General features: G+C 35.7%; 2 long non-coding RNA genes across 3 annotated transcripts in view; one reads left to right on the top strand and one right to left on the bottom strand.

The window, feature by feature from the left end:
* The window catches only part of LOC309628650, a 121,471-nt gene that overhangs the window by 54,966 nt on the left and 45,003 nt on the right, over positions 1 to 21,502 (top strand). Inside the window, exon 2 of the long non-coding RNA XR_014244613.1 lies at positions 394 to 439. This is a non-coding gene — a long non-coding RNA (uncharacterized lncRNA). The remainder of the gene's footprint in view (positions 1 to 393; positions 440 to 21,502) is intronic.
* Positions 19,798 to 21,502, bottom strand: part of LOC309628649 — a 41,579-nt gene continuing 39,874 nt past the window's right edge. For both annotated transcript variants that reach the window (XR_014244611.1, XR_014244612.1), the window contains one exon: positions 19,798 to 20,525. This is a non-coding gene — a long non-coding RNA (uncharacterized lncRNA). The remainder of the gene's footprint in view (positions 20,526 to 21,502) is intronic.

Below are 21,502 nucleotides of genomic sequence, written 5' to 3'. Positions count from 1 at the left end.
GCTGTCACTTTAGGAAGCAACCCTTCTGGAAAGAAATTGTCAGAAGTAAGACTCTTCAAGTGTCTCTCAGTAAAAGATGTTGCCCACTCTGGGCATGAGAATTTCACGTTCATGGTTTGAGTGCATCTATCTGGTTTCAAGGTCTTTCCATAACAGGAAGGCAGAGTTGTTCAAAGGGGCTTTAGAAAGATAAAAGTGTTACTTAAGGAAACTGAACATGTTCAAAACATACACAGTTTAACATACATCTACATAGCGGTCTATATGTACATATATAGCTGTAAGGAATATATTATAGGGATTTGAGGCAAACATCATTTTTTAAAAACATTCACTAAATATAGCTGGGTAATTGTTCTACAATGGTTCAGATTTCTTTTCTTTTCCTTTTAGTTTCATGTATCATAATGAGGATGATTCAGACATTATCTACCCACAGGTATGTGGTAACAGTAAGAATCATATAATTCAAATCATATAAATCAAATATATCACATATTGCAGTGCCTGGACAAAAGTATGTGTTCAACAAATATTCTTTCCTCTGCTTTTCTGCTTAACACTCCAATGATATAATAGTGACTATGTTGTGAATGTGATAAAGTACTAATTTAGCTTTTGGTAAGTATGTTTCACACAGTGGTTTTTCTTTCATGGTAGTATCACTAGAAAATGTGAGAGGATTTAAGTTCTAGCCATCATGGAGATCTATATATCTGCTAGTTATTGATCCAGCTTACAGAAAGACACAGAGAGCCTAAATTGTGCTGAGCAAATGATTTTTTAAAACACAATTACATTTCTTTGACTAGGGGCTCTGGTACAGTAATTACTTTTCTTCAAAAGAAACTTCTTAGCCCATCACAATAGCAACAGACCTAATAAAGCCAAATCGATCCCCAAAGTTATTGGATCTGATCTTCTAGCTGATAGAAGCTATTTCCTTCAGTTGAAAAGGAACACATCTCGGCCTTTATTTTCTTGTTATAAAATTCAAATAAAGTATTTGGTAGCATTTCACTACAAAACCCTGCATGCCATGTCTCTTTCAAGCATTTCTAAGTGTACTTACAAGTTCTTTGATTTTGGAGTAAATTTCTCATTGAACTTTAATTTGTTATCATCATTGTTCAGGTGACTGAAAATGTCTAAGGCTACCTTATAAGTTGAATGGGATTGAGTATAAGATATATGGGAATCTTGCTACCACATTGTTGACAGAGGCAGTGTTGGAACTAGTGTTCTGAAAATGCCCATACACCTGAGTAGGACCCTAAGCTCAGGAATTCCACTTGCTCTAATGGCTAATAATGGAAAAGAAACTTGGTAAGTGAGAAACAAAGTTTAAAAGGTTTATCAGGTTTATTGGGGCTAGGATGAGAGCAGAGAGAAGACAAGTGAGGCAACTGAGGTGCAATATTTAAGAAGCTCCCTCTCAGGGTCCTTCAAGTCCCTCACTTGCTTCACCCCAGTTCTGACCAATTTTTCAAGATATTTTGTGATTCAGGCAAACAATGGTGGAGGACTTTCCAAACTAGAGATTATAATAATGAAAATTAATATTCTTTTATGTGTTCACTGTAAAGAAACATCTACCCTGTGTTTTATTTTTCATACCACATTTTTTCCCCTCTGCAATACTATGAGATAGATACAGATATCTTTATTTTAAAGATGAGAAACCTGAGGCACAGAGAAATAAATGTATTTGTCCAAGGTCTCACAGTAAGTTTAAGATAGAGCTAGGATTAAAACACAGATGCATCAGAGAGCTGGGATTCAAAGCCAGGTTGGAGGACTCACTACATTTTAAATGAAACTCTAAAGCACATTTCCATGCAAGCAGGAGGCCAGAGTGACAGTCTAGGACAAGATCAGGATAAGGCTTATCTGTGGTAGCTGAGTCTGTAATTTAAAAAATTGAAAAAAACATTGTGAAGATGGTGGAACTGGAACTGTATTTGTTAGGGCTGTCATAACAAAATACCACAGGCTTAATGGCTTCACAAACAGATACTGATTTTCTCACAATTCTAGTGGTTGCAAATCCAAGATCAAGGTGTTGCCAGAGGTGGTTTCTCCTCCTGAGACCTCTTTCCTTGGCTTTTCCTATTTTTCCTTCTTTTTTTTCTTTTTACATGGCCTTTCCTCTTTGTTTTCATGCCCCAGGTGTCTTTTCTATTTACAAGGACACTAGTCCTATTGGATTAGGGCCCCACCATTATGACCTCATTTCACTTTACCTTTTTAAAGGCCCATCTCCAGATACAGTCACACTGGGGTTAGGGCTTCAATCTATGAATTCTGGGTGGATACAGTACGGTCTATAAGAGGTACATAGAGACAATCTCACTCCTATCGTCCAATATTGTCTAGTATCAGTCAGGATAGGCTAGGCTCTGATGTAGTAACAAGCAACCTGAAAATCTTAGTGAATTAATGCCATACATGTTTTATCGTGTTCATGCTATAGGCACAGTATGGCTTGGCAAGGGATCTATTCATGTGCTTTCTCAGGGACCCAGGATGTGAGAGCCTTATCTTGACACAAGCTTTATCAGCTTGGAGACTGGAAAAAGAAAACTTGGAGAACTGTGCACTGATTTTTAACACTTCTACCTACAGGTGACACATCTCACTTCCTTTCACATTACAATGGCCAAAACAAACCATATAGCTATGCTTAAAAGGAAAGGAGACAGAACGTTACAGTCCTAGTACTATGTGTCTGGAAGAAGTGCAGGGTGCTAGCCTGAGAAGCGAGAATTATATCTTGAACAAATGTCTGCTGTTTCCTTGGTGGTGAGGCAGCTTTAAGGATGTAGGCTGTCTCATATATTTTTTACATGTTTATTTGGTTTGGTTTTGGTTTAGAGAGGCAATTTATAATTTGTATTGCAAGATATTTGGCATTTCTGGCCATGCCCAATAAAAGCCAGTAACTCCTCCTCATTGTGAGAACAAAAATCACGCCTTACATTTTCAAACCCCCGGAAAGAGGGGGCTGTGGGCTAGAAGAACCAACTACTGGGATACAAAGGACTGTAATTTAGGAATGTTCACTAACACCCAAGGCTTGCTCCTCAATCCCAGAGCTTAGGTTTATTTGTCAGTGAAAGCACCAAAATTCACTTGCTCACAAATATCACTCATTTTTGAACAAAAGAAATGGGAATGGAGTGAAGACATCAAAATATGTCTACCAAGAGTCAGGTACTAAGGTGTAAATAATTCTGTAAGAGATATGATGTCAGGGAAACCAACAGGAAGAAGGGAGAGAATATAGACCAAAGGGAACAAAGCAGGGTTTGGTGTAGTCCTGACAGCTACAGAATTTGCAGGGAGAAATCTGCCTAAATGCCTGCAATGTTTGGACTTAAGAAGCAGACCTAAATACTAATTGCAACAAATCATAAATGCAACAATTTGAAGAAACCATGTGGAAACATTAAGTTGTGTGTGTTATGGTCTGCATATATAAGTAGGGAAACATATTGCTGACTATGGCCAACATCAAAACTAGTGAAATTTACAGATTTTAATACCCCGTTTCACTGTTGTTTTGCAGCAGTAAAATACTTTTGCAATTACGTAGCTTCGAGTATTTTTCATGGAAAATTACGTTTTCTTAACATAATGACCTTTCAAGTTGTGGTAATACTCATTTTAATTTCAAAACTATTTATACCACTTACAGTTAGTGCCATATGATTTATAACTTCTATTTTATGGGCTCTTGTTCTTTATTTTGTGGTATAAATATTTCCCCCTTAATATAATTTTTTTAAACGATACTGGTATAAATATGTCAAAGGAAGAGGTAAAATTAATATATTTTGTATTTCTATACACTGTAAAAACATGACAAATGAACAGAAATACAGAAAATATTATAAAATGAAGGAAATTTATTTAGATAGTTCAATAATTAATATATAAAACATTAATATATTTTCTCTATAAAAATAATAACCAGATAAGAATCACAATAGAAGGACAGTTTCCACATACAATTATAATAAAAAAGATAAACTGCCTAGGAATAGACTTAAGAGATATGTATGATTTATATAAAGATAAATTTTTCTAAATTCTATTGAGGAACATAAATGAAGTTTTAAGTAATTGAATACTTTTGTACTGGAAGATTCAATGTAGTAAACATTTAAATTCACACAAAATTCATCTCAAATCTCAGTGCAATCTCAAAACACAATTAGATTTTATTGAAAATAAACATAGGACAATAGCTATGAAAATAATGACAAAAATAATAAGGAGAATATATTACACCAAATATTGAAATCTCTATGGTTATATGTTTATTGGAGATACAGTTCTGAGGGATACATGCCCTCACAGATCACAATCTATCCATGAAAAAAGTGGATGTTACTGATAATGTACATGATTTTACATGAGTATTTTCATCACGTGTTCATTAGCCTTCTGAGTATATTGTTTGGATACTTGTTTTAATTGTCTACTTCCTTTTAGGCTAATATCCAATTCTCATTAAACTTTCTTTGTAACAAAGAAATTTATGCCCTATTTTTAAATTTGATTTTTTTATCTTTAGGCCATAGACTACAAATTGAATGTTTCTATTTATACATTTTAATTTCAAAAAAAATTTCTTTACTTTACATAAATTTGTAATTATGTGCATTAATTACATATACATTTAATAAAACACTAAACTATTAGAAAGAAGAAAATAATTTCTTATAAGCTGCCCTCTGTTGATGTACACTTTTATTTTGATGTGACTTTATTCCTTTTTTTTTACATGGTAACTACCATATAGGAACTGGCTGTTCTTTAATGTTTGAAAAAACTGAGAAAAAAACTTGTTGACCTCTCTTGAGTTTTTAATCTTAATATCAAATAATTCTTTAATAACTTGTTCAAATTACTGTCATGTAGTTTTCCATTAAGTTCTTCTATTTTTTCTTCCTGGATAAATTTTGTTACATATACCTTAGAAATAATGGATTTTATAAATATATAAAATTATAATATTTTCTGTATCAGTCATATTCTTTTTTAAACTCATAAATAGACTCTATTTTTAAAGTAGTTTTAGATTCATAGCAAAATTGAGGAGAAACTATAGAGTTCCCACATACTCCCTGACCCCGCACATGCACAACCTCCTCACTATCAACATCCTTCACTGGAGTGGTACATTTGTTACAACTGAAGAACGTACACTGACACGTTATTATCATCCAAAGCCTGTAGTTTATATTAGGGCTCATTCTTGGTGTTATGCATTTTACGGGTTCTGACAAATGAATAATGACATGTATTCACCATTATAGTATCCCACAGAATAATTTGATACCCTAAAAATTCTTCTATTCATTTATTTTTTATCTCTCCTCTAGCCCCTGCAACCACTGATTTTTTTACTGATTGTACAGTTTTGCTCTTCCTAGAATGTCATACAGTTGGAATCATGCAGTATGCAGGCTTTTCAGATTGGTTTCTTTCACTTAGTAATATGCACTTAAGTTTCCTTTATGTCTTTTCATGCCTTGATAGCTCATTTCTTTTTAGTACTAAATAATATTCCATTGTCTGGACATATCACAGTTTATCCACTCACTTACTGAAGGACATCTTAATTGTTTCTGAATTCTGGCAATTATGAATAAAGCTGCTATAAACATTCCTGTGGAGATTTTTGTATGGACATAAGTTTTCAACTCCTTTGGGTAAAAATGTCAAGGAGTATGATTGCTGGATCATATGGTAAGAGTATGTTTAATCTTGTAAGAGACTGCCAGACTGTCTTCTAAAGTTGCTGTACCACTTTGCATTCCCACCAGCAATGTATGAGAGTTCCACATCCTCCTCAGTGTTTGGATTGTTAATGTTCTGAATTTTGGCCACCTCTAGTAGGTTTGTAGTGATATCTCATTGTTGTTTTAATTTTTAATTAATTACTATCAATTCCCTAAAGACATATGATGTTGAACATATTTTCATAGGCTTATTTGCCATCTCTATATCTTCTCTGGTGAGGTATCTGTTCAGGTCTTTTGCCCATTTTTTAGTTAGGTTTTTCATTTTCTTGTTGATTTTAAGAGTTCTTTGTATATCTTGGATAACAGTCTTTTATCAGATATACGACATATTTGCAAATATTTCCTCCCAGTCTGTGACTTGTCGTCTCAATCTTTTGAGAGTCCTTCATAGAGGAGAAATTTTTCATCTTAATAAAGTCCAACTTATCAATTATTTCTTTCATTGACTGTGTCTTTGATCTTGTAAAGATCATTGCAATACCCCCAAATATCTAGATTTGCTCCTATGTTATCTTCTAGGAGTTTTATATTTTTGCACTTTACATTTAGGTCTATGATCCATTTTGAGTTAATTTTTGTGTGGGGGGAAGGTTTGTGTCTAGATTAGTTTGTTTACTGGTGGATGTCCAGTTGTTCCAGCACCATTTGTTGAAAGGGCTATCTTTTCTCCATTCTATTGCCTTTGCTTCTTTGTCAAAGAGCAGTTGACTATATTTATGCAAGTCTATCTATCTCTAGGCTCTCTACTCTGTTATATTTATCTATTTGTTTATTCTTTCACTAGTACACAGTGTCTTGGTTAGTGTAGTTTTATAGTAAGTGTTGAAGTCAGGTTGTGTCAGTCCTCCAACATTGTTCCCCTATAATATCGTGTTGTCTTTTGTAGATCTTTTGTCTCTCCATGTAAACTTTAGAATCAGTTTATTGATATTCACAGAATAACTGGTTGGTATTGTGATTGAAATTGCATTGAATCTCTACAACACTTTGAGAAGAACTGACATTTTCACAATATTGAGTATTTCTATTCATTCATACGGAACCTCTCTCCATTTATTTAGTTCTTTGATTCTATTTGTCATATTTTTATAGTTTTCCTTATATAGATCTTACACATATTCTGTTTGATTTGCACTTTCATGTTTTGAGGTGCTAAAATAGATGGTATTGTGGTTTAAATTTAAAATTCTACTTGTTTATGGCTGATATGTAAAAATGTGATTGTGTTTTGAATATTAACCTTGTATCCTGCCACTTTGCTAGAATCGCTTATTAGTTCCAGGAGTCATATCCATTTTTACTAAATTTGTGTTTTTTCTTCTTGGTTTCCCAAGAATTACTAGAACTGTAACTATTTTTTTTTTCTTTAATCGAAAAATTTAGCACTAGGCATTTAAAAACTTATATTCAATTTTCTAATTCATTAATTGCTGTTTTCTCTCTTTAAAACATTTTATTCTTCCATTGATTTTATGCTAATTTAACTTAAATTTTGGTCTGAATGATCACATCCAATATTCTCTTCCTGCCTTTTTTAGTTACAAAAATATTTATGCGATTTGATTTGACACTGAGTACAACCTTATATGTGTCTTATTCCTAGGCTGCAATCGATTAGTTGTGGATTCATATGACTGAAAAACTTACTAGCTCTGTCACTCTGGACATGAAAAATAAGACAATAGCATCTTCCACAGAAGGTAGTTGTAACGATTAAATAAAATAATCAATGGAAAAGACTGAGTAGAATATTGGGTATATAATATACACACAATGGGATATTAGCTACTAAAAAGAATGAAGTCTTGTCATTTGCAACAGCATGAATGAACATAAAGGGTATTATGCCAAGTGAAATCAGTTAGACAAAGATAAATACTGTATGATTTCACTTAAATGTGAAATCTAAAACACAAAATAAATGAACAAACTTAACAAAACAGAAACAGACTCACAGATACAGAGAACAAACAGGTGATTGCCAGAGGGGAAGGGGGTAGGGGAATGAGTGTATATATTTGATAGATGTTTTTGGATATATATTTATTTAGGTTCAAAATTTTAGAAGCCTCTACTAAAACATACTTACAAATTATTTTATTCAAATTAATTGTCTTTAGTTTTATTCTCTATTCTGTCAGTAAATGACAAATATAGGGAGTTCATAGAGATAAAACTATCTGATAAGGTCTAAATTTCTTCCAGTGTCATCATTCTATTTTCAAGACAAGTTGTTTTTCTATATATAGATGCTATGAAATTCATGAGACATATTTGAAATAATTTCATTATGGAGTATGTGGAATACAGCTACATCTATTTTTTTGTGTATTATCTATGGCTGCTTTCACATTGCAATGCCAAAGCTGAGTAGGTGAAACAGATAAATGGCCTGTAAAACCTAAAATATTTACTATTTGTTCTTTTATGGGGAAAAAAAATCCCTACATTATATATCACTTAGGAAACAGCAGTAATTGGCACCTTCTATATGATATATTACATTCTTTATCTTGCTAAACAAGGGTAATATTTTTTTAGGAGGTAAAATTTGTAGGCTCACATGGAACCAGGAATGGTGAAAGACAGACTAGAGGTCCACAAGAAGAGCAATTACTGTAAGAAGGTATCTATCTATCTATCTAGATCTGGCTGTAGATTAGATATATATCAGGAAGAGACTTGTCTGGATTTTTTCTTTCAGATCATCTTCCTGAGGATGTAATCCCTCTCAACATATTTTTAAAACAGGGACTGAGCCCATTAGAGGGTGATTTGATGGTTTTGTTTGCATAGAGGAGATGGAAGAAGGAAAGGAGTTGTAGATAGAATTTATGAAAAAGTTTTAAATAAATTTTAGGATTAATTGAATTTTCACAATAATTTTTAATTATAAACTGCAATCCTATAAAAAAATATGATAACAGGCCATATAAACTATTTTCCTTGAGTTTCCCTAAAAGGGAAGATTTTCCCAAATAGATAGCCACTTGAGATGGTGACCACAGTGACCCCTGACCACAGTGCAGATTTTGAAATACTAGTGTTGTATCTCCATTTATTTCAAGAGGTTTTAGAACATTTTTTAAAATGGTCAAAAGAGAGTTGATTTGAAATAACTTTAATTTACAAAATAAATACATGAAATACAGCAACTTTAGGAAAGCCTGGGTGTGACATTCAGTTAAACAAACAGAAAAATCAAATAATCACAGAGTCAAGCAACATGAGCTCAAAGAACAATAAATAGTATTTACCGTAAAAAGGAAGAAAAAACCACAACTCTTCTTGCAACATGTTTGTTTAAACTATCTATGCGAAATCAGAGCACTTACTGTCTTTGATTATTTTGGCACACAATCATATTCAGTCTTATTACATAACAATATTATTGTTGTCTTGCAGAATAACTCCTAGATTATTACTATTGATGAGATAATATCTTATTTTAAGACCTAGATTCAGACTTTTTGAGACAAGGGGCAGAGTTTTTTATATGCGCAAATTCTCCAGCCATGAATTGTAATAAAACACAAAAGCTGATAGTCATCCTAGATACTACTTATAATATTCTTTACTTGCTTAAGTAATATAGCCTCGCTGTGTCTGGTTTCCTTGTGTAACAGGGCTATGTCAATGAGAAAGCATGATCTCTTCTTTCATGAGCTTACATTCTGGTGGAAAAGTTAGATTCTACATGAATACACAAATAGACAACATTTCCATAAGTAATGATAAAGAGCTGGGGAAAACAAAAACAAAAACAGTGACACTATAGTGTGATAGCTATACTAGAGAGAGAGTACAGTTTCTGAATGAGTGCTCAGGAAGGGTTAGATCCAATTAATGAAAAGGAAACAGGCTCAAGAAGATGAGAGGAGGGACTTCCCTGGTGGTGCAGTGGTTTAGAATCTGCCTGCTAATGCTGGGGACACGGGTTCGAGCCCTGGTCCGGGAAGATCCCACATGCAGTGGAGGAGCTAAGCCCGTGCGCCACAACTATTGAGCCTGCGCTCTAGAGCCCGTGAGCCACAACTACTGATCTCACGAGCCACAACTACTGAAGCCCGTGAGCCTAGAGCCTGCGCTCTGCAACAAGAGAAGCCACCTCAGTGAGAAGCCAGCGCACCACAACAAAGAGTAGCCCCCGCTCTCCGCAACTAGAGAAAGCCCTCGTGCAGCAACGAAGACCAATGCAGCCAAAAATAAATAAATAAATTTATTTAAAAAAAAAAAAAGAAGAGACGAAAACATGTTTCAGACACAATGAAGAGTAAGCGTGAAGTTCCTGAGGCAAGAACCAGATCCGCCCACTCCAGCAATGGCCAAAGTTTGCTGTGGCTTGAGCATGGTTGACTAGGGCAGGGAGCAGCTCTTGGATACAGTGTTGGAAAGATGTATGGGGAAGGCATTGGAACCAGGAAGCAAACTGATCTGATTTTCACTTTAAAGAATAATTTAACTACTAGTAGAAAATGGCTATTAGGATGCAAAGAGCGAAAACAGGGACCAGTTAGGGGTTTGTTATTAAGAGTCTTGGTTAGGAATAAAGATGGCTTGAATGTTGGTGATTTTATTAGGTTTGGAGCAAAATGGGCGGGCCCAGGACATGTTTTAGAAAAAGACCCTTGTCAACCTTACTGCACTGTGGAAATGTAAGGTACTATTATTACAGTTAATGAACATTAATAAATTCATCTAAAAAATTAATTACTTAAGCCCCTTCCCATTTTTTTAATCAGCTCATCACTATCTACATTGCTATTGAATAGCAATCTTTTTATTTTTTCCCGGCCCTTTCTCAATATAAGAAACTATCATCTGATAAAATAAGATCCAGGTACATAGTTGCTACTTGATAAATATTTGCCATATTAATGACTGCGTAAATAAAATATGACAGACTTGCTACAAGGCTATTGGGTCAAGGAGATATTTGAATGAATGAAACATAGATTGAAGAAGTTTATTGTTACAAGATAAAATTGGTTGACAGTCTCTTCATTTCAGGATGGGAATTTTTATAATGTCACTGACCCTGGGATATATTTTTACATGAAATTTCTTGGCAGCATTGGGCTTAATCCGTTAGCATGAAATAATGTATATAAATGAGCTTCAAAAAGAACAAAGCTTTGTGTCAATAATAGTAAGAATCGCTATCATTTATTTTCTGACCCCTATGTGTCAGATCTCATGCTAGGCATTTGCACATACATTACCTTGTTTAATTCTCACAGAAATCATAGAGGAAAGACATTATCCCCTTGTTTTCAAATTGAGGGATCTGCTACTCAGAAATTTTATTTAACAGCTGGATGAAGGATAAAGCTTTCAAATTCTGATCTGACTAGTTTCATTGCCTCAATAAAGGGGGACATTACTATCTTGATTTTGAAATAAATATTAACACACAAATATCAAGTACATTGTTGATTTCTTTGGAGAATGCCTTAGAAATTATGTTACATATGCTTCTAAAATAATCATAGAATTACAGATTTTAGAGATTTAGAGGTAGATCTCTATATGACCAGATAGTTCTTTATATGTAATTCCTTGCTTGACTTTCACATGCTCAAGGTCATTGGAAAGCAAAGCTAGGATTCAAATCCAATTTGGTGCTCTTCCGACCATAGCATACTGATTCAAAATTTGACATTTGGTTCATCTCTGTGTTTATAAGAAGACTAAGATAAAACACCCAGAGAAATCTATGAAAGGGCTCATTTTGCCATTAGTGAAAAGAATTTGTGGTTTACTTGGAAGAAAAAGATGGCATGATAACAGGAACAAATAGCTTTGGCTTTAAAAAAAAGTGTAAGCCCCACGAAGTGCCTAAAAATAATGAAACAATATACTTAGCATTATCATGAGAGTGCAGTGCTCTGATGTACAGAAATATAGAAATTAATGGGAAGCTGTTGGATGTCAATGGCAAACTTTGCCAATGTCAGCAGTGTCAGTAGCAGAAACCACTAGAATGCATGACAGGGAAAGTGGGAGGATTTGATAAACAATAGAAAGATTATTGCATTGAACATTTTAGAAATTTCTCAACTGGAGAAGAGATTTTCATACCCCTGATCTGTTCACTTCAAAATGGCCCCCACACACCCCGGCTGCTTTTTTCACTCTCCCTCCTACACTGTGACCTCTGAGTCAAAAGGAACACCCACGGAGAAACATAAACCTGGGGAGGGCGGCTTCATCCAGCCAGGATGCATAAATAATCTAAATGTTTACTCTGAACCCATCCAGAACAACAAATTCAGAACGTCTCCTGCCCTCACCAAATTCCTCAGAAGTGACCAGTCTGTGAATGTCAATATTATGACGTAGTATGAGTGTGTTTCATGTTTGGTAATTGCAATCATTGTTGCTTTTGTTGTGGTCATCCATGTACAATGCTTGGTGTCAGTCTATTTATCTCTTGTAAAAATAAAATACAGTGAAAAAAAAAAAAAAAAAGAAGTGACCAGTCTGTACTATGTAATTAAGACAACTGATTTCTCAGAAGAATGGCACTGAGTACATCAATTACAATTTTCTTTAAATGAGGGTTAGTTCTTATCTCTCTCAGATAGGCAAAGCCACAGTTTTGTCATGGGTTTCAAATGAATCCAGAGTATCCACTGACATCACCAGAAGCTCTGGATACTAATCACACCCATGGTGATAAAAAAGAATGGGGCAGGAAAATATGAAAAATAAGGTCATGTAGATAGGCTATAATTTATTATGTGCACAACATTAGGAGTAAGCTAGAACCCTAAGTTGTCATATGCTTTTTCAGTTTTCCATGCTGTTTGCCATATGGATGGTTAAAAATGTGTTGCAGTTCCTCAGCTGGAGGTGTGATAGGGTATAATCGACAGTTGTACAGATTAACATTTGAGAGGGGTGGGTTTAAATGACCATGGAAGTTTACTTGTTTATACTTACTTAACTGCTTCCCCACTGTATTGGGGATGAACCACAGAGCCATGTTTACTTTTTTTCCCCCGTCTCATAGGACTTGGAGATCCTTCAAATCACTGGGGGTAGAAATGTCAAGGTGAATGAATTTTTAGGTAGGGAAAACAAGATCATATAAACAAGAGCCAGAAGAAATTAAGAAAGACCCAAAGCAATAGTTTTCAATGGTAGATATGTCTAAATCACCTCAAGGTACTGCCCCCAAACTATTTCATCCCCCCTCATGCCTAGTCTATGGCAGAATATACCTTACTATTTTTCTATGTAACAACTATCACCTTGTGATTGAGTAATTTTTATGTAATTTTTTTGTTTGATTTCAGAGCCAATTCTAGGCCATAAAAAACTGTAGAGAAAAACTTGTGTCTGTATTGTTTTCCATCTGAATCTATCACCTGGTAAGACCCTTCACACATAGGAGATATGTAGTAGATATTTGTTGAATGAATGCATAAATGAATGAATGAATGCATATTCTTGTACTTTGACCTATCAACGGTATATTCTAACGTTGAGTCTAGATGGATAGAATCATATATGTTTTCATAAGTTTTTTAAAAGTTATTTTTATTGAAGTTGATTTACAATGCTGTGTTAGTTTCTGCTGTACAGCAAAGTGATTCATTTATATATATATATTTTCATAAGTTTTTAGGTACTTCTGCTAAGAATTGCTCATATCCTTGCCCTGATTTCTTTAAGCTTCTGCCTGTAAGATCATGTCTGTACCATCGTTTGCCTAAACTCTACAGGGCCAAAGTATATATAATAAATCCCATCATTCTCTTCTTCATATAGTTTTTTAAAAAGTATTTACTGGCACCTACTATGTTCTAGTGCCCTGCCTGGAACTGAAGGCACAAGATGAATGATCTGGGTCTTTTATACAAGGACCTCTAGTCTGTCTGGTGGATGAGACAGATCAACAGAGGGTCTGTAGGTAACACTAGAGCCACTAGAGAGGGACAGGGAAACTTCCAGGAGCACAGAGGAAAGCACCTAGTCCAGCCTTGCAGGTTGGTCTCTATTAAGACCTCTTCTACTATTCCTCCCATCCCTCATAATACTTTTATAGTAGTGTTTGGGATGCGTTACATTCAAATGCACTATTTCCTGGCCCAGCCATGAGTTTTAGGTATCTGAGACCTTCCTCCACTTTCCTCCCCACTCCTTCCTCCCCACTCCAAGTCTCAAGTACAAACCGTACTAGGTATCTCTTTTGCAAGTTTTCTGTTTATTCTGTCCCACATCTGAGAGTGATTGCCTCTAGACCTCTTTCATGCCTCAATCTAATCCCGCCTCCTTGGCTAGTACTCTAATTCACAGTGTTTCACCCAGTAAATGTTTATTTAAAACGTATTGTTCTGAACACTGCCTTTCCAGTGTTCAGGTGCTTAGATTCCTTGTTGTTGGGACACACACTTGAAGGCCAAACTCTCCCATCTTTCTAACCTTTGGAACTCCAAACTCACTATATCAAAAGTGATAGAGGCTAACAATTTTGGGTCATACAGATTTTCATACAATTTAAAATTTTAACCTTATATATGATTAAGAAATCCTTTGACTAAATACATTTCTTTGGGAAGATACTATTTGGAAAAATAAAATCTTGTACAAAATTTCCCCCAATAACCTCACTAATGATTCCCTCCAAAAAGCAAAACAAGAGTTATGTCAGTATTTCCAGTTGACATGCAAATTGAGCATCTTTCATTGTGAACAGCAAAAGTAACTTAAAAATCTCTTCAAATCCTTACTTGTCCTCTATAATTTGTTATGATTATTCTCATTTTACAGAAGAGGAAACTAAGTTTAACAGAATTCTGATGAGTTTTCCTAGATCATACAGCTAGTAAGCCACAGAATGAGGGATTTGACCTCAGTTCTGACTCTCCCCCAAAGCTCCTATTCTTAGAAAATAGAATTAAGTTGTTGAGAAAAGCAGTATTTGGATCCAGCTGGCTGTAGTTTTCAGTCCCACCTCTTCCATGTGACCCTGTGTCGATTATGGGATTTCCCTAAACACTCATTTCATTATCAATAATATAGGAATTAAAATGACGAAATGATTAAATTAACTGTTGAATATGCTAAATAAGTCGGAGTAAGAGCTAATGCTTATCCAGTGGTTATCATATGCTGGGCACTGTTTGAAACATATGACATGTATTAACTAATTTAACAACAACCATATGGCTTAGGGGCAAATATTATACCTATTCTACAGTTCCAGAAACTGAGGCATACAGAGTTTAAGGGATTTTTTTGTCCAAATGTCTTTCAGCAAGATGTGGAAGAAAGGGATTTGAACTCAGTCAAGCTGGCTCTATGATTTTATTTGCCTTTTTGCTATATAGTCTGTGCTAGTTTACAGTTTGGTATACTAGGCCATAATAAGCCCTGAAAAACTACATCTCTCTTACTCTATTTATTGCCATAGATTTCAAGCAATAAATATGCCACCTGACATCGACTTACTCTGAACTAGTACAATTCTGTCTTTAAGACTATAGCAAATAGCAAGTAAAATTATGATATTCAAATCAGTACTGATGAATTAGAAATCAGTAAAATGTTTTAACTCCTGAAGATGTGGATATTCACACTTTATTTCTGTTTATTTGGTGGTTGTTTTTTTTTTTTCAGAGTAGCACTTTGCACATAATGTGCAAAAGTTATAATTATCACTACTTGTCTTGGCAAATACCTCCACTTTCCTATCTGTCTTGAGGAAATCCATACTTTTATTATCTAGGTTTCTCCCACTCTTTGGTTCATGTACTGCAAGTAAGTCTCTGATGTGAGTTAAGTTCTTTGGAGGGTCCTATGGAGCCATTCATTACAAATGGAGTCACCATGGCTAACAGGGACGACCTGACAACCGTTCCATGGTGAGTCTCCAAGGAGTGACAGCTTGAACTATAGCATATGTGCTTGGAGAGCTTTCGAGGGACAGCAGACTGCATTTGTGGTCTTATTGTTTCAGAATGCCAAGGCATTATGGGGACATGACTGTTAACAATAGAGCCTGCCATTGTTTTGGTGTTGTTTTTTCTCAAGGCTTTCTGAGTGACAGTCCCTGGGGAGAATGAATTATCATCCTTAACTTGTAACTTAACTGCTCCTTTTGTCATTCTGCATAATTGCTGTCACCCAGGTAAAACTAAATAGTTTTTCTCCCTGGTAAATTCTCCCACACTCAGCTTGGAGACCTTCAGGCAAGACAGGCAGTGGGGAACCTGGGCAGATAATGTGGTGATCTAAAATCACTCCTAGAAAAGGAGAGTCTTTGAAAAGCTTTGTCTCTGAAAACAAATGTCAAGCACAGTGAAGACATTTGTTTAAATAACTAAAGTTGCCATTTATTTAGCAATTACAAAAATAGGTATTAAAATAGCATGTGCCATATAGAGTTGTGAATGTTAAATGGTTAATACATTGAAAGTGCCTAGCCCAGTGTGTGGCATAAAATAAGAGATCAGTAAGTGTTAGCCTTTATTGCTTTGTGACATTATGTGTTTAATCATTATTACTGTCTTTCAAGGTAGTTACTATTAGTGCCATTTTATAGATGAGAAAACTGAATTTTATTGGAGCTGGAATTTAGAAGTAAGTAGGCTAAACTCTGAAGTCAGATGTGCTTAACTTCCAAAATGCTCTCTGATTCACTCAGTGACTTGTGCCAAGGGAGAGACCGAGATAGTTGGCCACCCAAGGGAAATGAACAATATTTGGGGTTGATCATAGACTCTCAAGTTTACCAGTTAGTCCCATTATTTGAATGAATTTTTCCATTTTTCCATAAAGCTGTATTTTCATAAAACGAATATAATTGGTTAAATACAATAATCTATTTTGAAAAATAACTGCTTGGATAATTTTTTTTATTTTCATGAAGGCCTTGAGGCTGATAAATATTGATAATAATATTATCAATAAACTATTGCTAATAATATTATCAATATAGTATTGATAATAATAATATTTAGTAATAGCAGTCGCAATAATAACAATGATGATAACAAGAATAATGTGAATAGTAAAGGTTACCGTTTATTGACCGCTTACTATGTGCCAAGCATTTTTCTAAGAACTTACCATTCATTATCTCATTTAATCATCATTAGGCAGGAGCTATTATTATCCCTGATTTATATGTTATAAAACTGAGGCTCAGAGAGGTCAAGTAACATACGGAACGTCCGAGTTATTAAAGAGGTGAGACAGGATTTGAATCCAGGCAGTCAGACTCCTGAGTCACGCTCTTTACCCGGGTAGCACATGATGAATTGAGACTCAAGCCCAACACTCCCTTTCTCACATGCTCCCACTCTTTCCTTCTCATTCAAATCCATGATAAGCATGGATCCCTCTTGAATCCGCCTTCTGCTGTATCTACGTTTGGTTAGATTTGCAGGACGTACTCGTTCGATTTTAGAAAGTGAGATGTTCTTAGACTTTATTATGATCCATATTGGCAGTGCCCAAACAAATAACCCAGAGTAAGTACAATATAAGGACTGAATTCACAGGCTATAGAGATGATTCTCAGTCAGGTCTGAAAGAGTAGGGGATGCGGGATATGGGTAGGGATGGGGGCTGGAGCCTGGGGAGTGAAGGAAGTCTCTTTGGGGCCATGTTAGCATTTCTAGAAAAGAGATACATTGAAAAGCACATTCATATGACTACCGTTTTCATTATACACAAACTACAGAAAGGAAAGTTCAGCAAAATCTTTGCTGGCAGGTGAAGGAAGTATGTTAAAAAGAGAGGTAGAACAACATTGACCTACCTAAAAGTATGTCTAGTTTTCACTCAGACAGACCTGTGCTTAAAGACTGCATACATTTTTGAGCAAGTTATTTCAACTGAGCCTCAACTTAATCATCTTTAAAAAAGGGATTCTGATACTTTTCTTACAGGTACAATTCCTAGCACATGGTAGGAACTCTATAACTGGAACCTATTGTTATTATTATCATGATCATTTATCTTAATTACAAGGTTAAATTAATATTCATTCAATGGCAAAATGATCAGTAATTTTGAAAATTCATATCCACATTAATTTTATTCTTGATGCCCCGTAGTTGACAATATCTTTCTATAAGCACTGACAACTGTAAATATACTCCACTTTATGGTCTATTTCTCTCTCTCTCTTTTTTTTCATGATCTCTCTGATTCCCACTCCAAAACAGTATATCTCTTCAGTTTATGCTTCATGACTTTTCTCTCTAAGGTACTCAAAACAAGAGATTCCAGTTTTCACATCATACATAATGTATTTTGTATTAAAACAAAAAACAAAGAACAATTTCAACTCCTGACCATGCTTACTGAAAGCAAGTATTGTAGTCTGTCCATTTCTTGATGAAATTCCTCATTAGGGGTCTTAAAATGTACAAAGCCTTGTTTCCATGCTGATATAAAAATATTTAAAAATACTGTGAAGACTAGGCTGTTCCCTAGAAATACACTGAGTTGCAAATTCCAGCGACATTTTTGAGGGGTTAAAGTCATCCTGAGGAGTGTCCCGGAGAACAAATCACCACAGTGATCAGTTGGTTGTGATACTGCCACTTTCTCGTGAGCTGGACCTTAGTTGCCAGGGTCAGATACTTTGCAGCTGTCCTGGCAGTCACAGGGAGGAGTTGATATTTAGCCTAGGACACCAGCCAAGAATTATTTATCTGTCAAAACTTGTCAAATATAAGTCAGTGTTACTTTGCCTGCTGAGCCCTAGACTGTTTGCCTGCCTGATTTCCATGAGGGAGATCTTCAGATAATTTCTATAAAGGCAGGAAAGGGCAGCCTTATTGCAAAAGGTAAAAAGAGAAGTAAGACACTCTTTCGTAACTTTCTCCTCTTCCACTAAAACCAAACGAGCATCCTTTGAATTTTGAATGCATTGTCTCCACAGGCAGCAACACTGAATTTTGAGTCAGGAAAAGCAACACCTTCCTTTCCCTGGCTCGCCCCTCAGGACCTTTGGATTTCAAAAGTCAGCTTTGAAACACCTGGTTTTCCAGGAGTTTGAAATGTGTCAAATTGACTCAGGCTTGCCTGGACACGCCTTTCAAGTGTGGGAATGGTGACCTCTTCCAGGTCACCTTCCATGCTCTTTTTCATGCTTGGGTCCCCTGCACTGCAGCCCAGATGGGACCAGTTGCTCCTCTCTCAACCTCTCAGCTAAAAGGGCACATTTGGTTTGCAGAAAATAACAAGAAGAATCCAAGAATACTTGTCTTGGATTCAGTTCTGTTAAAATTTTCTTTGATAACAAGTTTGTTTAGGGGAAGGAAGAGGAAAAAAGGAAATCTGGGGTGTGTTTGTGTGTGTGTGTGTGTGTGTGTGTGTGTGTGTGTGTGATGGGAGGTGAGGGTCCACTTACAGCCCTACTGATAAAAAACAGCAGATATTTGGAAGCACGTCATGGTTTTATTTTTCAACCAAACTGCAGGGCTGAGGGGTTTGACTGCTGGGAGAAAAGAGGGCACATTTGTCAGAATTTTCACTTTGATGCGTGCTTATGCAGTTATTAAATACAATATCTGAGGGGATATGAATTGCTCTGGTGTCCATTGACTTTAGGGTTAAGGTTTACCTTATGGTTTTGCAAGTCTGCCCTGTGGCTTAGAACAGCTTCATATTGAGTGAAGGTATTTGAGGCCCATTACCCTATAGAAAAGCAGCTGAAAATTTAATTTGCCTACTGGAGAGTAAGCTCACAGGTGTGGGGAGAAAACAATCAATCAATGTCAATAAATGTGTTTTGGAGAAATTCTGTGTTTCTGCCTCCTGTGTGATTTCAGTGCAAATTTTAGGACATAGTAGGTGCTTGATAAATGTCTTGAATGAAGCTATGTACTGTGCTATGTTTACATAGCAAGTGTTACATAACTCTTTAGAATTCTTCCCTTGATCTAAGTAATAGGCTGGTAATGAGTCCATGTGATATTTATTTATTTATTTATTTATTTTTTAACTTTAAAAAAAAAAATTTTTTTTAATTTTTATTTATTTATTTTTTATTTATTTATGGCTGTGTTGGGTCTTCGTTTCTGTGCGAGGGCTCTCTCCAGTTGTGGCAAGTGGGGACCACTCTTCATCGCGGTGCGCAGGCCTCTCACCATCGCGGCCCCTCCCGCTGCGGAGCACAGGCTCCAGACGCGCAGGCTCAGTAGTTGTGACTCACGGGCCCAGTTGCTCCGCGGCATGTGGGATCTTCCCAGACCAGGGCCCGAACCCGTGTCCCCTGCATTGGCAGGCAGACTCTCAACCACTGCGCCACCAGGGAAGCCCCATGTGATATTTAAAAGACAAAACTGGTTAGTAGAAAGGATACCAATTCAACTTAGGTGCTGAATACACGTTGGTTGGATAAACTGAAAATTCACGACTGAAAACTATTGCCAGTAAAGTAATTTTATGCTGCCTGGCCCCAGACATAAGCAGAACATATATTAAACATATATTTATGGTAAACACTTGCAGTTCATTTTAGAGAAAATAATTCCCGGGGCAATCTATCTCTGGACTTGTCTAGAACAGTTGTTGAAGTCATAATTAAAATGTTTTCCTTGATTTGGAAGGGGAGAGGAATTGGGACCTTGGTTGTCCAGCTGAGAGGAACGGTCCTTTATGGAGGAGGAGGTGACATTCTTTCCATCCATAATTCGGTGGCTTAATCCTTAGCAACAGACCTAATCATTGCTTCGGGCTTTCCAGCTGTGTTAAACCAACAGAGTGATATGAAAACTGTTAAGGAAATGTCTGGTTGTTCACATATTGATTAAATCCTATACATCATCATCGCATTTTTAAGGTCAAAATGAATAGAAGTTAGGAAACTCTCCCAGCATCCTCAAATGACTAAATGTTTAATTACTGAGAGAGTGAATAGCTTAAGTCTGCTGCAAAACATGCAGCCTGAGTGCCTGTTTAACAGTCCTTCAACTCACCTTGAAAGACAGCCCTCCTTAGGTTGCACTCCTTTTAGAAAAGAGTTCTAGGGAATATTTGCCAGCTCTTCAATAACATCAGTTGATTTCCTTTTATCAGACCACAATATCTATGTACTTAATGATGTTTTCCTCCTTACTTTAGCTTAGAAGGAGCACAGGGTCAAATCTCTTGCTCTGCTACAGACTTCATAAAGACCAAGGATTTTTTCATACTATTTGTTCCCTTCTGCTTGCTGAAGGCTTTATATGTATAACACTTAAACACTATTTCCCTGTTTCTAATTTAGCAGTCTTATTTGTGTGTGTATGTGTATTGTAAACCATAGGACACTTCTTTTTGTATTATGTGACCTATAAAGCACATATTTTGAATTATAAATTTAAGTTTATAATTATAAATTTAATTATAAATTTATAATTATAAATTTAACCACAAGCTATACTAAAATCAATGCTAGCTGTGCCATCTTTGGCAAGTTTCAAAACTCTTCTATGCTTTTGTTTCCTTACTTGTAAAATGGGGATTATAATGTTTATCTTATAGGGTTGTGATGAGGACCAAATGAATTAATAATGCAAAGTATGAACTGTAAAGTATAACATTTACCATTGACTCTAAGCTCCTTGATACCATACAAAGTAATTTAACCATTTTAAATTCCCAGGGTTTCAAGCCACACATGGCATTCATTGTCAAGGCTTTTGGCCATGGGATCTTACAGGTCTGGGATGGCTTTGTAT

Source organism: Balaenoptera borealis, assembly GCF_965194805.1.
Source record: "Balaenoptera borealis genome assembly, chromosome: 4".
In the NCBI taxonomy this organism is placed as follows: Eukaryota; Metazoa; Chordata; class Mammalia; order Artiodactyla; family Balaenopteridae; genus Balaenoptera; species Balaenoptera borealis.
The sequence above is the reverse complement of the archived record's forward strand: the minus strand, read 5'-3'. Positions and strand labels throughout refer to the sequence as shown.